This window comes from Apteryx mantelli, chromosome 1 (genome assembly GCF_036417845.1).
Source record: "Apteryx mantelli isolate bAptMan1 chromosome 1, bAptMan1.hap1, whole genome shotgun sequence".
Classification (NCBI taxonomy): Eukaryota; Metazoa; Chordata; class Aves; order Apterygiformes; family Apterygidae; genus Apteryx; species Apteryx mantelli.
In genome coordinates this window covers 79,876,594-79,897,160 of record NC_089978.1, presented here as the reverse complement: position 1 = coordinate 79,897,160, position 20,567 = coordinate 79,876,594, and positions in this window count along the sequence as shown.

Sequence of the window (20,567 nt, the reverse complement as noted above, 5' to 3'; positions counted from 1 at the left end):
AGAGAGAGGGAATATAAGTAGTGTGAGACTTGTTATTTCACCTTCAAATAATGATGAGAGAACTTAATATCACAGTTCTGAAATGTTCCCTGCTAATGTAAAATCCAGCCTCTGCACGGAAGCCTTTTTGACGTTAAAAGAGCCTGAACAAGGGAAACAAAAGTGGACTCCAGCTTTCATTCTGCAATTTGGAGAGAAGTGTACACTCTAGTGACTATGGAGTCTTGCCTTCCTCTGTACCTTATATGCCTCCCTTCTGCCCCCCCCTCACCTTTATTCTTCTCAAACATCAAGTACCATTCTCTGACTCCTGCTAACTTTCTTCTCTGCTTATTTTCAATCTCTCACACATTGTCTTAGCTTGCAACTTTGTGCAACTCTTTGCTTATTCGCAGCTTTTACTGCACTCTGTGTTCAGCTGTATTTGTCCTCTAGTTGAAACCACTTGTGCTATGCATCCTAAATACCACCTTCTTCCGATCTTTCCTAGGACCCTTTAGCTTCTTCCTTTCCCTTTCACTCATAGCAGGATACTTGCTCCTCTCCCACACTGTCTGGATGTATTAGTGCAAGGGAGTGAATCTGTCTTACGTCTTAATATATGGATATCCCTGTTAAGTCTTCTCTACCTATTCAAAATGCTGGTGAACAAATCACTGCAATCAAAGTTAGTGTTGTGTCAAGATCAGTGTAACACACCGAGTAAGCAGAATAGCTCTTTCATTTGACCAGACACAAATTCCTACAGGCTTTAGATAAAGGTGACAATAAGCAGTAAGTGTCACCTTTATACAGTGTTATGAAAATATAATTTCAGCAAACTACATTTTAGATTTAGCAAATGGAAGATACTGTAAAATAAAAATAAATCACTGTTTTTTATGTTTATAAAAAGTTATGTTTGATAAAAGAGAAGGATTTTTATTATAACCTCCTCCTTCCTTTCAGGTGTTCTAAATAGATCTTTCATATTTATACTGTCTTCACTGATCTTTAGCTAAAAGTGTGCTTTGTTTGCTAATGAAGAATGATTTTTTTTTTTTTCCATGCTATTGACCATGCATGAACTGAGATTTTTCAAATATTTAGATCGTGGACAAGTATGGAAAGGAAAAGCACATCCATGACATCAGGACAACCCTATTTAAATTTCATGAACATTAAAGTTGATGAATGGAAGAACTGTATATCACATTTATTTATTTTGTTGGTGGGATATTTACTTTTTACGAAGGCAAAGTATATATATTCCCAAATTCTGTTTCCGGATATATCTTTGAAAGTAAAGAAATAAATAGAATGCTAATGTAAGACATGAACATAATATAAAAATGTAAACCTGAAAGATTACAATTTGTTGTTTATGAACAATTAGCTCCAAGCCCTATAGATATTTCCTTTAGTAATAGGTATGGGTGGGTTTTTTTGTTGTTTTGTTTTGTTTTTTTCCATCTGAGCTGAATATCCTGAGATAACAGCCTTAAAATCTGTGATATATTCATGTTCAGGAAATCTAGTATGTTTCTTCCTTAAGTTTACTGATGTGTAGCTTTCCACAGTTTTCTTCCACTGAATCTTATATCGATATTTGCTACAGGTAAAACAGCTGAACCAATTGCATTTTCCTTTTCCTGAGGCAAAAGTGGAACACACAGGACTAAGGATGATGTGACATAGCTATTTTAGTGGTTTTCATTTAGCATGACCTAGCTTAAAAATGGCTTACCATGTGAATAATGAAGCAGTCACAAACACCAGCTTATAAAACCATCATGTCACATCAGATACAAGTATATCTTAAATAATCAGAAATGCACCTTAGTGAAATAGAATGTCTGAAAAAAATAGAGAAGTTGCTATATTTTACAAATCAAATAATATAGCTGTCATTGTTAGATTCTCAGTTGCCAGGAAGTTCAACTTCAAAAAACCAACCATGTATGAAAAGTGCAACAAAACTTAACAGAAAAATATAGATTTTGACCATTCTATAATTTCTAAAGTGCAGTATCATTGATATCAAATACTATACAAATTTTTAAAACATGAAAAATGATTAACATTCTCTATGAATATATATTTTAAATTAGGTTTATTCTGTATTTCCTTGTCATTGGCTATTGCATAAGACATATAAATAAAGTTTCTTAATATGCACACACATGCACACACACACAGAGCACAAAATACATTGCAGTGATATATAATAGCAGGTATATGCACATATTTTGAAATAATTACTCCTTTTCAGATATCTTCTGATTGAGAGCTAAATGAATAACTTGGAGTACATATTTCATACAGGGTATATAGTTCCTTTTTTTCCCTAGGGTTGTGCTACCTGTAGTTTATTTACATTTGTTATTCAAATACTTCTAATGGATAGGATATTATTCTAACAAATAGGACATTTGGATTAGAAAAAAAAAAGTTTTAACTGTGGATATACTGCAAACATGAGAAACTGAACTTTCAGAAATTCCTCACAAAGCTTTACACTCCTTCAACAAGTGTAAATGAGTGTGTGTCCAAGTGGAACTCTTTCTCTTTACACTGCTGATTGTCTGAGCTACTGTTCCCGGGCTGGATGACTGTAAAAAACACATCACAGGTGCTAGTGTATTGACGTTATTTCTTTTGCATTTACCATCTAATATCTCCAGTCAGAAACTGAAGCTGGGCATTGCTGAGGGAAAAGGATTTCAAAGGTCAAAGCAGATAGTCCAATTTCTAAGCCGTGTTAAAAATGAGTAGGAATTAGACATCCATACACATTTATATCATTCTCCTCTTGCATGTACTATTCACACAGTCCATCATAAAAACAACAACAACAACAACAACAACAAACCTTACATTTGTATTATGTGATAAGCAACAAAAAATGAATATTGGACAAAGGAGAGAGAGAGATGAAAATACTCATGATTAGTAGCAGCTACAAAGTGAAAAACTGGTTCATGCCAATATTTAACTCTGACAAAAATTGCAGGTTGATCTTTGCTGATTGATACATACAGATGCTAGTTATTCAAGGAACCTAAGTTCCTCTTCTGTGGATACTCAGAATTGCACAAACGTATGCACATCTGAACATTGCATATCCATATGCACCCCTGTGGAGTATTGGTTTGAATCAGTACCATACACCATCAGGATGAATTCAGCATGGATATGGTACCTGTGGAAATGGTGCTGTCAGAATAATTACACACAAGTATATAAGTATTTGAATAATCAGTGTATTGACTTCAGTATCAAAAGAGATGAGTTCCATGTCTTCCTTGGCCAAAGACTCTTGCAGTTCACACAAACCATCTCCGAGAGTGATTTGAATGACAGAACAGAGGTAAGGCTGAAGTAAGGGAACATCACCTGAGGAACTTGCACCTATGGGAAGGCAGGATTGCAAAGTCTCTCATTTCTTGGGTTAATACTGTAACAAAAGACTGTGACCTTCAGAATCCATCATCATCCAATTTTAAAATAAGAGACTATTGTTTGAACTCCAAGAGAAGATTGGGATTAATACGTTAGTGGTTCAAGCTATGAATTTCAGTCTCAGGGTTACCTATATTTAGAGATGTATTCATCATTGCCTAGACATTAGTTTAGGCATCCCTCCAAAAAGTATGCAGGTAGTTAATCACATTTCTTGGTGTTTAACTCTCAGCAAGCATTGGAGAAGGAATTTATCTGGTGTCTACCCAGCTCAGCCACATTAATTACTTTCTAACAGCCAAAACCCTGAAAGTTAATTTGGGAATCTAGTTTTAGTTATTAGCAATTTATACTGATGTTAATGGACCTATATTTAAAATTTTAACACATTAAATCTTGTGAACAGCAAGTTCATGAATTTAGCAATCATTGTAATACCAAACTAAATGAGATATATTCTTTCTTTATAAAATAATCATTCTGAAAAGGTTGGTAGAAAATACTGATTTACTAAGCTTATTTTGCTGATATATCTGGATATGACCACTCTTGTCTTCTGAAACTTTTTCATTTGAGCTCGTAGTTATATGTTAAGCCTTTGTTTGTACCTTCCAAGAGATGGAAACTGCAGGGTAAAAATTGGCTTGGCAGGATGCAACTGGGATAATTTGGAAAATCCTTTCTTTCTGTTCTGACAACACTACAATAAAGTGAAGACCTCTAAAGTATTATATTTAAGCTGATTTAGAGAAGACTGTTGGCTAGATACTCCTGAATGGGTACAGTTGTCACCATGGTAACACACCATTAAAATATTCTATGGAAATAGTTTCCATTATGCCATGGCTAAAATCAATAAAGGGTTTCAGAAGTTTCAGAATAGTATTTTATTTATTGACAAGAAAAATTACAAGTGGAAAATACTGCACTCTCACTCAATTATATTTATTAAGCACAGGAAATTAATCTATAAACCTGCTTATTTTCAAGATATTTGAAGGAGAGACCAGTGTCTTTAATAAATTTTGTGTCCCTCACATAATTTATTTTTTCTGCTTAGATTTATCATCTGAACCTAACTCTGTAAACCTCACAAAATTTACCATAATTATTTTTTATTTTCTAATAATATCCAAGTATCTGATGTTCATAGATTTCTGCTTTTTCCAAAAGTTTTAAGAAATGATGTGAGAAATTTTGTGGGTAAGATACTGTATGCCATCTCCATCAGCTCCCACCAAAAGGCCAAGGTTCTCTTCTACTGTATCTCCTAAGAGGTGTTCTTCAGTAGAACTACCACTACCTGGGTTTCTCCAGATATGTACCATCATCTCAAGCTTTTATCTGTGAATAATTTGAGGATTTTATACACTTCTCTCATTTTGATTGGTGTATAACATCTTCCACAGATATCCATCCAAGAGTCGCAAACACATAAATTGTGAAAACTCATATCAATTCTAAAGCCGATAGGCAGTGAGTCCACTCCTTCTGCGAACTATTTGACCAACGATACATGAACTATAGAGCACTCTCACAGCACTTCTACAGCTGATCTGTGCAGTAGATCTAAATATCTTGAACACGGTGAATGTCCCAAGTATGTGCAGAACATCTGTTCAGAGTACGTCCACCTACATCTGCCCAGGGAATCTAGAGAGTGATACAGTACCCGTATTTTCATGAAAGTGGATTCTAGTGTCATAGATATTTTTTTCAAGGTAATCATCAAGTAATTTGGTACTTCAAAGGCTCAGAAGCTGCCCAGAGCACATCACACATCTGAATTCAGAATCACAGAATAGTCAGGGTTGGAAAGCACTGTTGGAGATTGTCTGGTCCAACTCCTCTGCTCAAGCAGGGTCACCTGGAGCAGGTTGCCCAGGGCTGTGCCCAGTCGGTTTTTGAATATCTCCAAGGTTGGGGACTCCACGAATTCTCTGGACAACCTGTTCCAGTGTTCAACCACCCTCAGCATAAAGAAGTGCTTACTTGTGTTCTGAATTGCTCATGGAGATTTAACATATTTGAGGAAATCAATATATATGCCAAGAATGGATAGCAGAGAAAAAATTGAGCAACATTGGAATAGTTTCCTAGAACAGTAGTAAGATACTACTATTTATAGAATCTCTTCTATATAAAGAGATTTTAAATAAAATTCAACATAATAGTTAAAACAAGGCTTCAGAGATCCTCTTGGACCCAATATGCAGATTGTTGTGAGGAGGTAGAGCTCTTTCCCAAAATACTTTTCCATTAGCATTGTGATAGATGACGGGTGATATTTCTTCCCTTCAAAAGTTATTCTCTGGCTAAAGTAAGAGTGAAGATGGGAAAAAGGGAAATGCTGTGTTGAAGTCAGCCAGGTTTTAGATGGGAGTATAAACAAAAGAAAAACTGATAGAATTTTAGGAAAGTTAGGGCATATTTTATTTTAGTTAAAAGCTTGGCTTATTCATGAAAATAATTAAATAACGAAATGGGACTTTTCTCTTGGGACCATCATTCTAAGTGTGAAGAAATGTGTCACGTGTTCCCATGAAAAGCAGGAGTTTCCTGAATTTCCACTAGTAGAGAATATAACTGTAATATAAAACTACCTGTACCTTGTTTTGTGCTCTTTTCTCCTGAAGAATTATGGTAAACATCAGTGTTCTAATAAATCTAAAACAGAATATGTAGCTCCACCATTGTAATTCTTTTTACTTATCCTCCTCAACTATTACTCTGCATCAGCTAAGAGCATCAAAGCTGCCACTAGTCATTATCTATCCATAAAAAAAAAAAAAAAAAAAGCAGCTAAAAAACAGCTTTGGTTTGATCTTGAAATGCCTTTTACACCAGGTGTACAAGCAAGTGCAGAGTGTACTTCTTTCCCTGATAAGTTATGTTGTTTCTTTACCTTCATAGTTTATTGTTTTATATCATTCCTTCTCATGTAAAATTGTCAAATCCCTTAGGTTTTATATACAGTTGCTCAGTGCATCCTTTTATCCAGTTAGACTCAATTCTCCAAAGCTTTCCTTTACTTCCAGCTCTGTCAGTGGCAGTCTATATCTCTGCTGTACATTTTTACGGTATTGATTGGCTTCCTCCAATTTATCAACTTGTTTTTCCTTCCTGCTTCCATTGAAGATTAAGCTGTCATTTCTGTGGCTTTATATTTTCTACATTTTGACATGTAGCAAACTTACCTTGTCTTAACTTCATTGAGTTGTTCATTTTCTCTAATCCCTTCCATCAGAAATTAAATTAATTTGCTATTTGCCCTTTGACGTTTAAATGCTATGACATAAAACCAAGACATTCACATTTTTTTCTGTGCATTTTCTTCACCTTGAAGATTTTAAGATGAATAGTATAAAGTTCCTACTTTAAGTAGAGGTGTATATTCCAGTTTCTTATGTCACAATTTGTTATCTTGTAAAGCCAGTTTTATTCATAAAGAACAAATAGTTCAGTGAAAAGAGACGTACTGTCTTTAAAATTGTGTGAAAAAATTGCAAAGTTCATGGAGAAGAAAACGATATTGTAGTTTAATTCTTACTTTGATTTCATTTTTAATGAAATGTGTGGTAAATTAGTTAACAAAACTTTTACTTGGTTAAGTGACTTTGCAGTAAATAAATAAGTAACAATAGAATTAGAAAGAAAACCACAGATCCAGTTTTACAGCTGCCACTCAGAACCCAGTGAACATAAAACTAGTGTGAACATAAAACTAAACAGGAGTCACTGAATTTTCAAAACCATGTGTATTTTGCTTTGTATGAAAGGGTAAGTATTATAAGATGAACAATTATCACATAATTAATACATACATTAATATAATAGAATACAATAATTAATGCTTACATTAATAAATGATCCATGAGAACAAGATGAATTCAAGTTACTTGGTTACAGAAGCTGTGAACCTCATGCCTCTAAAAATAATGCAAAGAACAGAAAAAGTCTCCAGCACTGGAAAAACAGGTGTGCCTTCCAGGGCTGACAACTTTTCACATGCCTCTCCAGCACAGAGCTACTGCCAGGTCGAGCAACAGTTTCAAACTGCTCAGAGATTGCTTTATTTACAATGAAGTTACCGAGGTGCTGGCAAATGCTACCAGTGCAGCTGTGCAGTCTGGCAAGGCAGCAGTCCTCTGTGCCCTTGCCGGTTTGCAAGTCAAGGCATATCAGGGCTCTTTGAATATGAAGGGGTCACCAGAGTGAAGGATTTATAGCATAGCATTAGAAGGAAATGCTGGTGTCCTAATAGTACTCTAATGAGTGCACCGAATAATCATAGGGAAATAAACAAGGTAACGGAAGAAAATAGAATGGTTTAAAAGCAGCCGATCTTCCAACCAAACAGCTCCTGTGTACTGAGAAAAGCTAATCTTGTGGTTAATAATCATAAAAAAACCAAAAAAACAAAAAACACAAACGAACAATAACTCCCCCCCCCCAAATGCTATGCAGAGGAAAAAATACAGAAGTCAAAGCCAGCGACACCTAATATAATGTGGCTTCATTCATACCACTGACTTCAGCTTTCAGCTAAATGCAGTTTCAGCATGTTTGTTAAAACATACCACTGTCCTTAGTTTAGGTTCAATATTGAGTCATACAGATTAACAGCCATGGTCACTAACTACATAAATTGCTACAACTGCTGCTGCTGCTAAAATGGTTCTTTAGGGATGATACTGAGTTTGGATGCTTATTCAAGGCTCAAACAACTATGTGTCAGAAACAACCTTTTACTCATCAAATTTAATAGTCCAGAGTTTTGGGGTCCTATTGCTAAAGAACGGTAGCTGTTCTCAGATCTATCAACATCAACACAAGCAGAAGTAGTATTATATATTGGCATTATGCATCTGTAGTCTTGACTTACTGGACTCACTTAAATTATCTCCCCATTACACACTCAGTAAATCACCCAAGGGGGTCTCTAGATGAACGGTAGTTATTCTCCATGAGTTCCGTATATCTAGCAAGTCAGTTTATCATCACTCCAAAAAAGTAAGATACAGTACTACTAAACCCCATACTCTGTCTCTGAAATAGGTAGAGCTGGCAGGCTTGAATCAGTCTCAGCAAATCAAAAGATCAGAACACCCTGTCTCAGTCCTAGGAAAATACTGTTACCTCTAAATAAACGCCACTGGTCTGTTTGTTTCCTGATTATATCACTTTTTGAATTGCCTCACTGTCTGGAGTACTCTAGTCTGTTCTTCATACGTATGAAAGATATGCATTTTGCTCTGCTGTTTCCCAGCATTAATTTTCTACAACTATTGTTGCATGCACTTTAGAAGAAAGACAAGATGAAATAAATTAAAGATGATGCACAATTTTAGAGCTCAGCCAGGGTGGGGCAACCCAAGAAGTTAAAGGTACAACATCTGATTGAAGGTAATCAAATGCTGGTCGGGCATGTGGAAGTTGAGAAATATCAGACTCTCAATTGCAGAGCTGTGCACATAATGAAGAAGCAAAAAAGGAGAAATGGGAATTTCTTCAAGGGAAGATCATGGTAATATAATATGTTTCTATTCCATAATGTACCTTTCTTTCCAAAACAAGCTTAGGCAGGCTGGAGAGGAAGGGAGTCTCAATGTGTTCTAAAAATATATATATATAAATGTACATAATATATATTAAAAATATAATATATATATAAATAAATAATATATATATAATATATATAATGGAATTTTAGAACAAAAATAAAGGACTATGTTAATTAAAAATAAAAAATGTATTAAATGTTTAAGAAATTAAAACTGAAAAAATGACTGGCTGTATCTATAAAATTGCTCAGGTAATAAAATATACCTGCTTAAGTCTTCTCACTTTTTGGTCTTTTAATATATATCCCTAGCAAAATATTAGAGCTGTCTATGTTATATACTATTTTATGCAAAGTAACAGACAGAAGCTCATAGGATTTCCAGAGAAAAGGGCAGGTCTATTGTTTCTCTCTCTTTTCATCATTCCCTTCTGGTGACTACTGCTTTTTATTTGTCTAGAACTGATATAATTCCTTTTTATATTTGTACTATTGTGGCTGTTCAAATTATTTATAAAGTGGCATGGGAGAAAAATTACATTATAATGTCATTTAATAGTATTTAAAAAGCTAAAAAGTGGTGTCTTATAGGAGTGACATCAAGATCACATTTGTTAAATGTTTAATGTTAACATAGTTGGTATTCTGTTGTCCACTGTATAAAAACTGCTCCAAGTGCCCAGGCCAAAGTGCTTCATCTGTGACAATCACCAAGAGCAGCTGATTTGGGGCAGGGGGAAGATACAGCTTCACTGAGAGAGCAAGATATCTTTGCCATTTCCTCCCAGCTCCCGAGCTGAGGGAGCTTGCTTGTACTTCTTGTTCAATGATCTGAATCCAGATCATTGTGTTTAAAAAGAATAGAGAGGTGTGTTTTCCATGCATTTATTGTGTCTCTTTAATCATGTTGAGTTAAAGTTCATACAGAAGAATTTTAAGTGCTAGCAGTTTAAAGTCTTCATTCCTGTCACTTAAAGTTAGAAATCTACACAAATTAAGCAAATGCATTGCATTAGGTAAGGGCTGACCTATAAATACTAATATAAATACTAAGTTTTTCTAGTTGACTATCAAGTACCACAAGCTAGATAAATTTTCAAGATATCTTTTTTTGCCTGAAGAAGTTCAGTAGGGAACCTCATGAAAATGACTTTCCAAGGGAACCAGAAATGCCCTCTTATATTCCTATTTACAGATTACCTTGTAGGTTCTTCGCTGGTATCAAGTAAACTACATTGATTTAAGTAGTTAAAAAAAGCAGACAACAACAACCACAAAGATGAACCAATAATCAGAGAGAGAAAATGGGTTGTAAAGTACCAGAATTCATTTCTGCACTCTATCATAGGCCTAGTGTATAGTACTAAGAAAGTCAAATAAGCCTCGATTCATCCCAGCCAAATAAGACCAATTTAAAGGGTGTTTAAAGCTGGGCACAAGCAGAACAGCTCCTTAATTGTCTTAGACTCACTTTACAATCAGTGGAGAAAACCTGGTATCCTCTACTGTGGGTTTAAATCCACAGTACATCAGTTCAGCTCTGAAATAAGTTTGTGAAGATAAATATATTTTAGCCTGCAAACTATTCAGCATTAATGTCATAAAGGATATCTTAAAAGTACCTGAGATAATCAGGATATTAGGCAGTTGAAAATTAAAGTGGCAAAGACTTTTAATTTCCCTGTGTTTGTGTGTACTTTAAATTTATGCTTCCACTTACTGAAAAGGAAAAACTCTCACAAAATAAGCAAAATGAAAACTAAATTAAATTATAAAGATAAGATGCTGCATATCTTATATTTTTTGAAACATCATGGCTCATATTTTGACATCACGGTTCATGTTTTGAAAATTCTTGCAGATGAACTATTTAATAGTTGCTACCAAAATCAGTAATGTGTGCTGCTCTAGACATCTTATTGCAAACTATATGTTACAGAATTGACAGATCCCTTGTTAAGATAGAGTGCTATACAATACAGAGATGAGAGGTACTTCTTCTTTGCTGCAGTTATACATATTCTATGCACTTTGCCTGTAACCTGGAACTTCAGCCAACAAAATGGAGGCATGAATGTATAATTATTTAAGAAGGTCAGATTTATTATATCAGTGATCAATAACAAACAAGTTAGAGCTTAGAAACCAGATGCTTACATTTGCTGAGACAAAAAATGTCTTCCTCTGTTGGAATAGATCACTGGAATTATAATTCATTTCAAGACTTAAGAGGTGAATACCAGTGTCATCTCTCCCCAGTAGTCTGATACAGGGCATATGTCACAGTCGACAGCACTCACAGGGCTTTATAATGCGTGTGTCCTATGCAAAATTATGCACAATGTAACATTTATTTAAACCTTGTTGTAAGCAATTAAATTAGATGCTAGGAGTGCAAAGGCCTTGAACTAGCTCTTTGTTCAGGTAACCTAAAGAGAATTTGTTGTCAAGCTGTGCTTTAAAGTGACAGTAGTAGAAATCAGAAAAGACAGGAATTTTTCATGATGAGTGACAATGTTCTGTTGCAGCACAGCTACCTTCTGAACAGTACGATTTCACCAGCAACATAGAACTTCAAATATCTCTGTCTACGATTTGCAGGTATGTAACAAAGAGACAGAGTTTAAAATCTGTTTCTAATACAATTTCACGACCTTCTGCTTCCCCACAGTTGAGATGTTCCAAAAAAGCCATATCTTTATGTGTTGGATGTGAATGTGTCTCTTAAAATGCAAATTTCTTAAAAAGAAAACCTCTTTTACAGTCAGAGTGAATGTCCTGCTCCTCACACCTTGTTTATGCCTATCAGTGTTAGACATTTGCTTTTCTGAGTCATTTGCAGTGAAATATAACCCTCCACTTTGTCTCTCCATAGATACATCCATATTAATGTAGTGTCTCCAAAGATATCTAATCACAACAGTGTAGAAAATTATGCTTGATATTTGAGAACTATTTTTATTCAGATTAATTTAGCCCTTCAATTCTCTCGAGAAAACAATCACATTGAAGACTAACTCCTGAGTGATTTATTTGAGTTTAAACCACAGGTGCACCAAATCTTTTTATTCTGCCTGCAGAGAGATCTTTGAACATCCCCATATTCATTTCAGTAGCAGTAATTGGTTTATAATAGCAGCCTTGGATAAAATATGCACAAAGTCTTGAAAGCAATCCAAAAATCCAATTTCTACTATTTATTGTATGATGTTGTTTAAAAAGAACCCACTGTATTATAAGCTTAAATGGCTGTGGATGTAAGACATTTATACAATTTTGCTATAACACTACAAGTTGTCTCTGTACCCCAGTTCTGGAAAGACAATATATTATCACCATTTTTTTCCTTTTTCATTGACCATCTTGAAAAGTCCTTGTCTTTTGCATCATCTTAAGGAGCACTTCAGGTCTGGTTTTACCTGACTCTACTACATAAAAGTCATACATAATTTATCTCTAATCTATTTCTGCATTGCTATTGAAATTCATAACTGTGTTTGTCAGATTATTGTTCCAACTCCTCAACACTCTAAAAACACCTTTAGAAAGGAAATAATGAAGAACCTCTAAAAGGATTAAGAAACAAATGAAGAACATTTAGCCCATGCTGTTACTATTCCCTTACAGTTGGATATGTAAAATATTGCATGTATTATTTATGATAGGACCTCCACCCTCAGATCAGTTATCTATCATTTGCTTCTGATTAACATGAAGAAAAGATCAGGTGAAAACATTTTGTCTTTTTTCCCCCCAGAGCGTGAAACCTTCAGACAACACTATATATTCTTCTTTTCATTTTTCTTGAGCTCTAAAAGAAATTGTCAGCCTTTGCCTCCAGCTCTGTACGTTTATGTTTGCTTGTTCATCAGCTGGCAATGGATGAAATAATGCATTGCTCTGAGACAGGAAGTGATTTCAATAACCACCTGCCTTAATCCAGCTAATTATTATTATATTTTCAGTGAATAAATATTCATTTGAATGCATGAAGTGAACCACATGAGTAAAAATGATCATGTAAAACTGAAAATGTTTCTGAAACTTGACTATAAATTTACTAGTCAGCTGATTCTTGCTGAGCATTTAAGTCCACTGATGATTAATATAGTTTATTTCTGGAAAATCTTGTTAGAATTCCATAAGTCTACAGCATGTACAATGGATAGGAATTATATACTATAAAGAATTTTAGACAGAGACTTATCTCTCTGATTCTATCAAACAACTTTGCACACATTCTTCTTTTCATTCAGTGGGGATTATATAATGACATCGTACAAATACTAATTTTGAAGTTTACAATAAAGGTTACAACATCTGTCAAAAAAAGAAAAGAAAAGGAAAAAAAGGTGGATGAGAAAATGACAGGGCATAGATAGACTAGTGAGCCCTGTACCACCATGTTTAGATGAAAAACAATCTGGCTCAAATAGAAACAATCTGAATATATATTCTGCAATATTTTCCTTCCTTATTTCCCAGCTATACTTCCCTCCCTCTAAGGGTGATGGGTAAGCACATTTAATGTTTTAGATGAAACTGATTTGAAGTGCTCAGATATTACAGCAATTAAGGAGCCCAGTAAGTAATCTAAATGCTTATCAAATTTGACATTGCATATCAGTGCCTTGTGGTTTGAAATATTAGTGTTTTAATTACTTCTGAAACAGTAAACACTATGAACACAGAGCTGAGAGTTCTGGTTAAGTTCTAAAGGAGTGAACATAGCAAGTAATGAAAATTCCTGTTTCATTATAAAATACAACCATCCAAAAAGAAAAACACATTTATGTTCATATGTATGCACATACACTTGTGTGTACATTGACATATATGTATGTAAAAGAAATATGTACTAGAATATATAATTCTAGCTGACCTTAACAATCAGTTTAATCTAATGTGAGGGCTGATCTGGAATTGCAGACACTGAAGGTGAGCTTCATTTTGCCTAGTTAATGACATCTCCATTGTTAAAGTGTTCATCTGAGAGAGTCACTTCAGGCTGCTGCTATAGCAAATGTAGAGAAATAGAAATTTACATGTCTTAGTTTGCCCTGGTCTACTATAGACACGTAATCAGGTCATATAAATCACGCCCCACAAGTCCCTACTTTTCTACACTGAGGAGAAAAGAAGAATGGATGATTAGTTCAAAGGCAAACTGTGGATGTCTGCAGTTAAATGAGGTCAATGCTCCCTGCAATCCTTTAATCATAATCTTACCCATGCTGCAGGACAAGGCTAATCTTGTTTGAAGTAAGCAGATGTTTACATTCCGCAGACCACTGCTGTTCTTGGTGGTTGCTCAGTAAAGGTGTTAGTAGCAAACAAAGGCAGCTGTTCTGACTGTTGTTTCTTCAGTTATTTTTATGAAAATCATAAGGTGTGGAAGTTGTCTACCAATACTGTCATCACTATATTCTCTTAAATATAGGTACAAACCACAGGTTCATGCTAAAATTACTAGGTGTATAAACAACTGATCAGAAAATGTTGACCTACTCATGGGACTTGATAGGAAGACTAAGTCTTCTCTACCAACAAAGCACATGACCATGGGAAATAAAAGAGTGAGTCCATGCACAGCAGCCAGACTAGTGCCTATTTCTGTCACAAGGTTTGGTCATCCAGTTTCAGGATTCCACTGGGCATTCCCAAGTGTTGGGGAGATGCAGGCTGGTGCTTTCTCTACTGTTAACCTACTGAATGTCAATGCACGTTACAGAAATAATAAAATTAAAAAAAAAATTAAAAAAAGGAATAGAAATATAGAAATGAAAAATATCTCCTGAAGCACATTCCCTTTGTCCTGGTCTGTAATGTGGACTTCTCTGTATACATACATTAATTTGGATCTGAAGACTGAAGACTACTAGCATGTGAAGATCTCCTCTCTGCTTCCATGTATGCACATTTCTTCCCCACCATTTGCCAAAGATTTTTCTCTCAGAGACCAAGGATCTTCCCTACTACACCCATGCACACTGTTGACCTTAAACTTTACTGACTTTAAATCTTTGTATAAGTTGTTTCCTAAGCCTGCAACTGTAGAATGAATCAGTGTTTTCTTTCTGAGTGCTTCTCTAGATGAAGAAATTAGCTTACAGTAAGCCAGTGCACTGAAGTTCTTAGAGAATTAGTTTAATTCATATAACCACTAAGGAAGAGAACTGAGAGGAACAGAAAGTACATTTCTTTGGATGTAATTATTCTTTCAGGTGAATAATATAGTGCCAAAATATTGCAGTGATTACCACATATTCCAAACACCTTAAACAGAAAGTGATAATTACAAGAGTCAACATTTATAGAAAGCTGGCAGACAGAATATTTGATTTATGTATTAGAGTGACAATTTTCCGTAATTGCAGAAATTTGGCAGCTGGAATTAAAACTATTAATTATCTATTTTTGATCTTTAACAAATGGTAGTGCCATTTGTTCACTAAAATATGAAAACGAATGCACTTCACATGATCATTTTTGTCTGCAGCCTATTCTAAATTCAAACTGATTCAAAGTTTACGTTTGCCTTGAACCAAAGATCCCAGTCCTTAGAGTCTCCTATAAACAAAAGTCAAAACAAACAAACAAAAAAACCCCAAGTCCTCTTGTATTTTTACACACACACACATACATTAGTACATGCATTAAGGCCCTCCCTTCTCATTCTTACACAACATATATCACTTCAGCATCTGGAGATTTAGAGTGATTAATCAAGGTACTAATTGAAGGTAGGGAATTGTTCCCTTTCAAAAGCAATGCCTATATTGCTGAACAAGAGCTTTAAACAATCTCTCATTCCAAAATAATTGTCTCTCTCTTTCTCACAGCTCAAAGCTGGAAATGAAAAAGCAGTGATTTTTGCAATGATTTTTTTGTTTGTTTGTTTCCATGAGCTCTTGCTCTAAGGTATCTAATCTGAAGGGAGAAACAGGGACTTCAGTCCTAATCTCAGGAAGGTGAGTAGACAATTCTCTTTCTTTTTCCCTTGAAAAGTGAATTCCTAGTATATGTCCAGTTCCTACCAGCATGCTGCATTGAACACACAAGTGTTTTGACTAGTTTGTAGTTTCAGGCATCTAATAAGATGCAGCATGCATGAGAGGCTACTGTTCTTGGGACAGGCACACTCCTGAGGCTAGTGAAAAGGGAAGACTTTTGAAAAGCTGAATAAAAATAGTGGTCCTAGGCCTGGTACTAAATTCAGGGAAGAAAAGAAAGAAACTTGGTTACAGATAAAATAGGTTATTTTGATCAAACTGATCTGTGAAAGAATGGCATATGGAAATAATACTACAACAGCCTATCCTAAGTGTGCAAATGTTATGATATGGAAGATAAAAATTATGTTTTGTTTGTGTGAGTATATGACAACAAATTATACCTATTTTTAAGATCCTCAGGCTAGGAATCACCTTTGACACTAAAATAACAAACAAATAAGATTAACTGATTACAAATTTTACCCAGCAGATGTAGTATTAATGGATTAAAAAATATTAATAAAACTGGATTGCTTATGCTAGAAGATAGTAAGGTGTTACATAACTAGGTTGGTTAAATTTTATACTACATGTGCTTGAAGTCTATTGCTGAACTTCAAAACTGTTTATTGGAGGATATCTGCCAGTGATATTCTGGTATAGAATGACTGGACACTAGTGGATATTCATTTCTTCATAATCTTCATAATCTATGTTAAATAATAAGAGAATGTGGTATTCAAGACTTGATGGCATAACATATCAATAATGTAATGCTGATGAAAAATCCTTTAAGAAACTAGATGGAAATGAGATATAGTAAATGAAATATGGGTGGAGGTCCTATCATAAAACAAACTAATAGCTGGGAGGCTATAGCTGACTCTTACTGATATATAGATTTTAAAACTAGAACATTTCTTAAGTTTCTTTCTCAAGAACTTGGATAGAACTAGATTTATTTTAATGCAATAGCCTTATCTTGAATTAAAAAAAAAATCCAGTCATAAAGAATCCAACAAACTTGTTCCAGTTATTGCACTTTATTTATAATTTAAGCTGCCTAGCTTTCTCTTCCATTAGTTGGGTCTTTTTATATCCTTGTCTGATAGCCTGAAGAGCCCTTTACTGCAACGTTTTCTGTACGTTTTTAAAAAATGTGATCAACCTTAACATTCTTCCCATTCCGCCAACAGATTGCCCTTCTCAAGTTTTTCTTTATATGTTTACAATTATTAAATCCTTTCAGTGCCTGAAAAAGTGTCAAGAAAAAAATTAAGAAAAAAAGTATTTTAATAGTTAATTCAGTACCAAAGTTAGTGCCTGCATTTAAAGGATTGTTTTCTTTTCACATTGATTTTTTATTTTTATTTTAATAAACATTTTTGAAGAAAACATTCACTATAGTGTTTTAGTACTAGTCCTGTACTAGTCCATTTATGTAATTTTACCCTCAGCATCTGCTATGAAAAAATTGTAAACAGCTGTACAGTCATACCACAAGATAATTCTGCATTAGTCTCAAGGCATTTAAATATGGAGGAGACAAACAAGTTTGTCATTAGCTACCTTAAAGCTGTTTTAGCATTTGCTTATTTACTCAAAGAGCCATTGAAACCAATGTTGGTCATCCCATTGATGATCATTCTAGGAGATGTAAATTGTGAAAACACCTGTCTCTTTTTTAATCCTAAGACTGTCATTTGTGGTTTTCGTTTTCCCCAAGAGGTAACAGGTGATGGAGATCTGATAAAGAGTTTGCTTTTTGTTACAAAAAAAATTCATCAATGCTAATTCAGGTTGCAGAATATTTCTTTCAACTAAGCACATCTTGGTGGTAATTAAAGTATGCGTTCTGATTGATTGCTTTTTTTTTTTCTTTTTTTTTTAGTTTTTTAGGTTTTTGGGAAAAAAAGGAAAATTGCATTAGTTACACCTGCTCTTCCTTTTTTGTTCCTATCATAACCCAAATGGTAATGATGAGTTTTGATAAATTTTGAGGTAAGCAGATTTAGTAACAGACTTTATTTTTGTGTTGAAATAGTATAGGATAACAAGTTATTTTTGTGAGAATAAAGTAGGAATATGTTTTCCCTAAATACTGTTTATTTATAGAATAATTTTTTAAGGTTCTAGACTCTTTGGGCAATTTCACTTACTCTACTTTTTTTTTTTTATAGTGGAACTTTAAACAAGAAAATATCATATGGCATGACAATTGTTCCCTATCATTTGAAGTAGGTGGACTACTAAACTTATTCAGAAATAATGAATTTTCAAGATATTTGAGAGACCTTGAATGTTTGGATCATCTGGAATAGAATGGGCTGTTTATCCAAATTAGAGTTAATAACCGATGCAATTTATCTCTCAGATCTTCTCAGTATACCCTCAATTAATTTACTTTAAACTACAATTTTGCTACTCACTGATTTAATTATAGGATTTTATTCTATAAAATTAAACCATAAAAGAAAGGAGGTATGTTCTCAGGAGGTATGAAGACTATATGAAAGGTAGATTGCATATCTTTTTTTTTTCTTAGTGAAGAATCTGACCCTAAATTTTTAGAATTCTGTTTTGATAATGAGAAACCACATTTTTCCTTTCAATTTTGATGGTGGCCTTGTATGTTCTTTGCTGTAAAGCAGACAAGAAACACCAAACTAAAATATTGCTCTGTTGTTATGTTATGTTTGGTTGTGACATTCTTCAGGCAACTTTTATAACAGTTCCATAAAATGCTCTATCTGCCATGAGAGAAATAATTTACATGTGTGTTGTTTCTTTCTTGTAGATACAGTGCTAAAATCTGAGTAAGACACACTTTTGATAGACATGAAAAGTTGCGTAGATTCTTTTTTGACACTGCTCACAGATTATATTAGAGATTGAATCTGTAGGCTAGCAACAGAAGAAATTAAAAAGTGGATAAAAAAGTTTTAACCCATTAGACTATTGAAGCTGTACTGCAAATGTGTACACACATGCTTACACTCTTGAAGTATGCAGCTTAATAACAGAAGATATAAACCTCTGGAATGCCATATTTTATTCTCTCATAAGCTGTTTTACATTCATTGACTGCACAGGATTTACAGCCTAGATAGGGTTGGTATGATTCTCATTAAGTTATACAACAAACAATTATGCTTCCTATAACAAGACAATTTTCAACATACTAGAAAAGCAAGTTTTTTTACAGTCTTTCTCTCTTTCCCTATTCTCTTCCTTATGCTAATGAAACATATTTCAGGTCAGCATAACTCAGCTGTGTATGTAGAAGACAAACTCTTTTCACATTAATGGCTTGAAACGTGAAAACATGCAACTTCATGCATGTGTGGAGAACCTTTGACTTCAATTACAAAAATTATTCATGTACTTAAATGTTTGTGTATTCTGAGCTTTATTTAAAATGAACATGAGATCAAGCCATTGTGAGTTTTCTGTGTATATATAACATAATATAACAAAATCAAAGAATACTTATTTTCAAACATTTTTAATTGTACAAGCTAAAAATAAGTAGATTTGGAGACTTGGAAAGCATATTTTCAGTTATTATTAACTACAAATAAATCATATTCCCTCATTTCCAAACTGAATCAACTGAAGACTTAAAAGCAAGTAAGTGAATGAAAGCAAACAAAACCAAAAATTCTCCATTTTATAAAGTGCTATGTAAGATAAGTTGTATGAGAAGATTTAGGATATCTTTCCACATATTATCCATCTTAGCTTTTATTTTATTTTTTCCTACACAAATTAACTTTTCTACACAGCTTTGAATATCATGATAGTTTCAGATGAAATTAGTTTCTTCTTAAAAATATCCATGCTAACAGCTTTTCTCAAAATTCAAGTTTCACAATACAATGATTCTTCTTAAACCAAATCTCATAAGTTATTTCTGAGTAATGTTAAGTTCTCAAAGTGGTTTATTTACCTGGGCTGATCAGCTTTTAGGCACCAAGTGACAACAACAAAAAATTTCTACTTCAAATATACATTACACAGTCTGAAAGCCAACTGTGATTCACCTTTAATTTTACTACCAGGAAATTACCAGCTGAATTCAGATTTCTAATATCAAATTTTGGTCATGACAGGCAATTATCTTTTGACAAGCCTTAAATATAAGAACATCCTAAATAAAAAACTGTCCATGCATTTGCAAGATCAACATCAACATGAACACAAAGCTGAAATGTGAACTATGTCAAAGCTTTGCACATTTTTTCTTCTGAATAAGAAATTAAATAGCGGCCGAAAATTTATTCTTCTACTTGAGAATATAAAGGCTTATCTAATCAAGCTGTCCAGGTTAGATAAAATATTTTTTGTTATTTTTGAAGAAAATCTACTCCTCCTGAGATTTTTCTCCATGTTTAAAGGGCCTGCAGATGAAAAGAATGTAGAGGAAAAAGAAAAATGGAAAATGCATGTTTACAAACATACATCAAAGTGAATGCCAAAGCAGGTTTAATTAAAATGAATTCCCTTCTGTGGATGACTCTAGTAGCTTCCAGAAATATGAGAAATATGTAGGCATGAATTAAAATCAT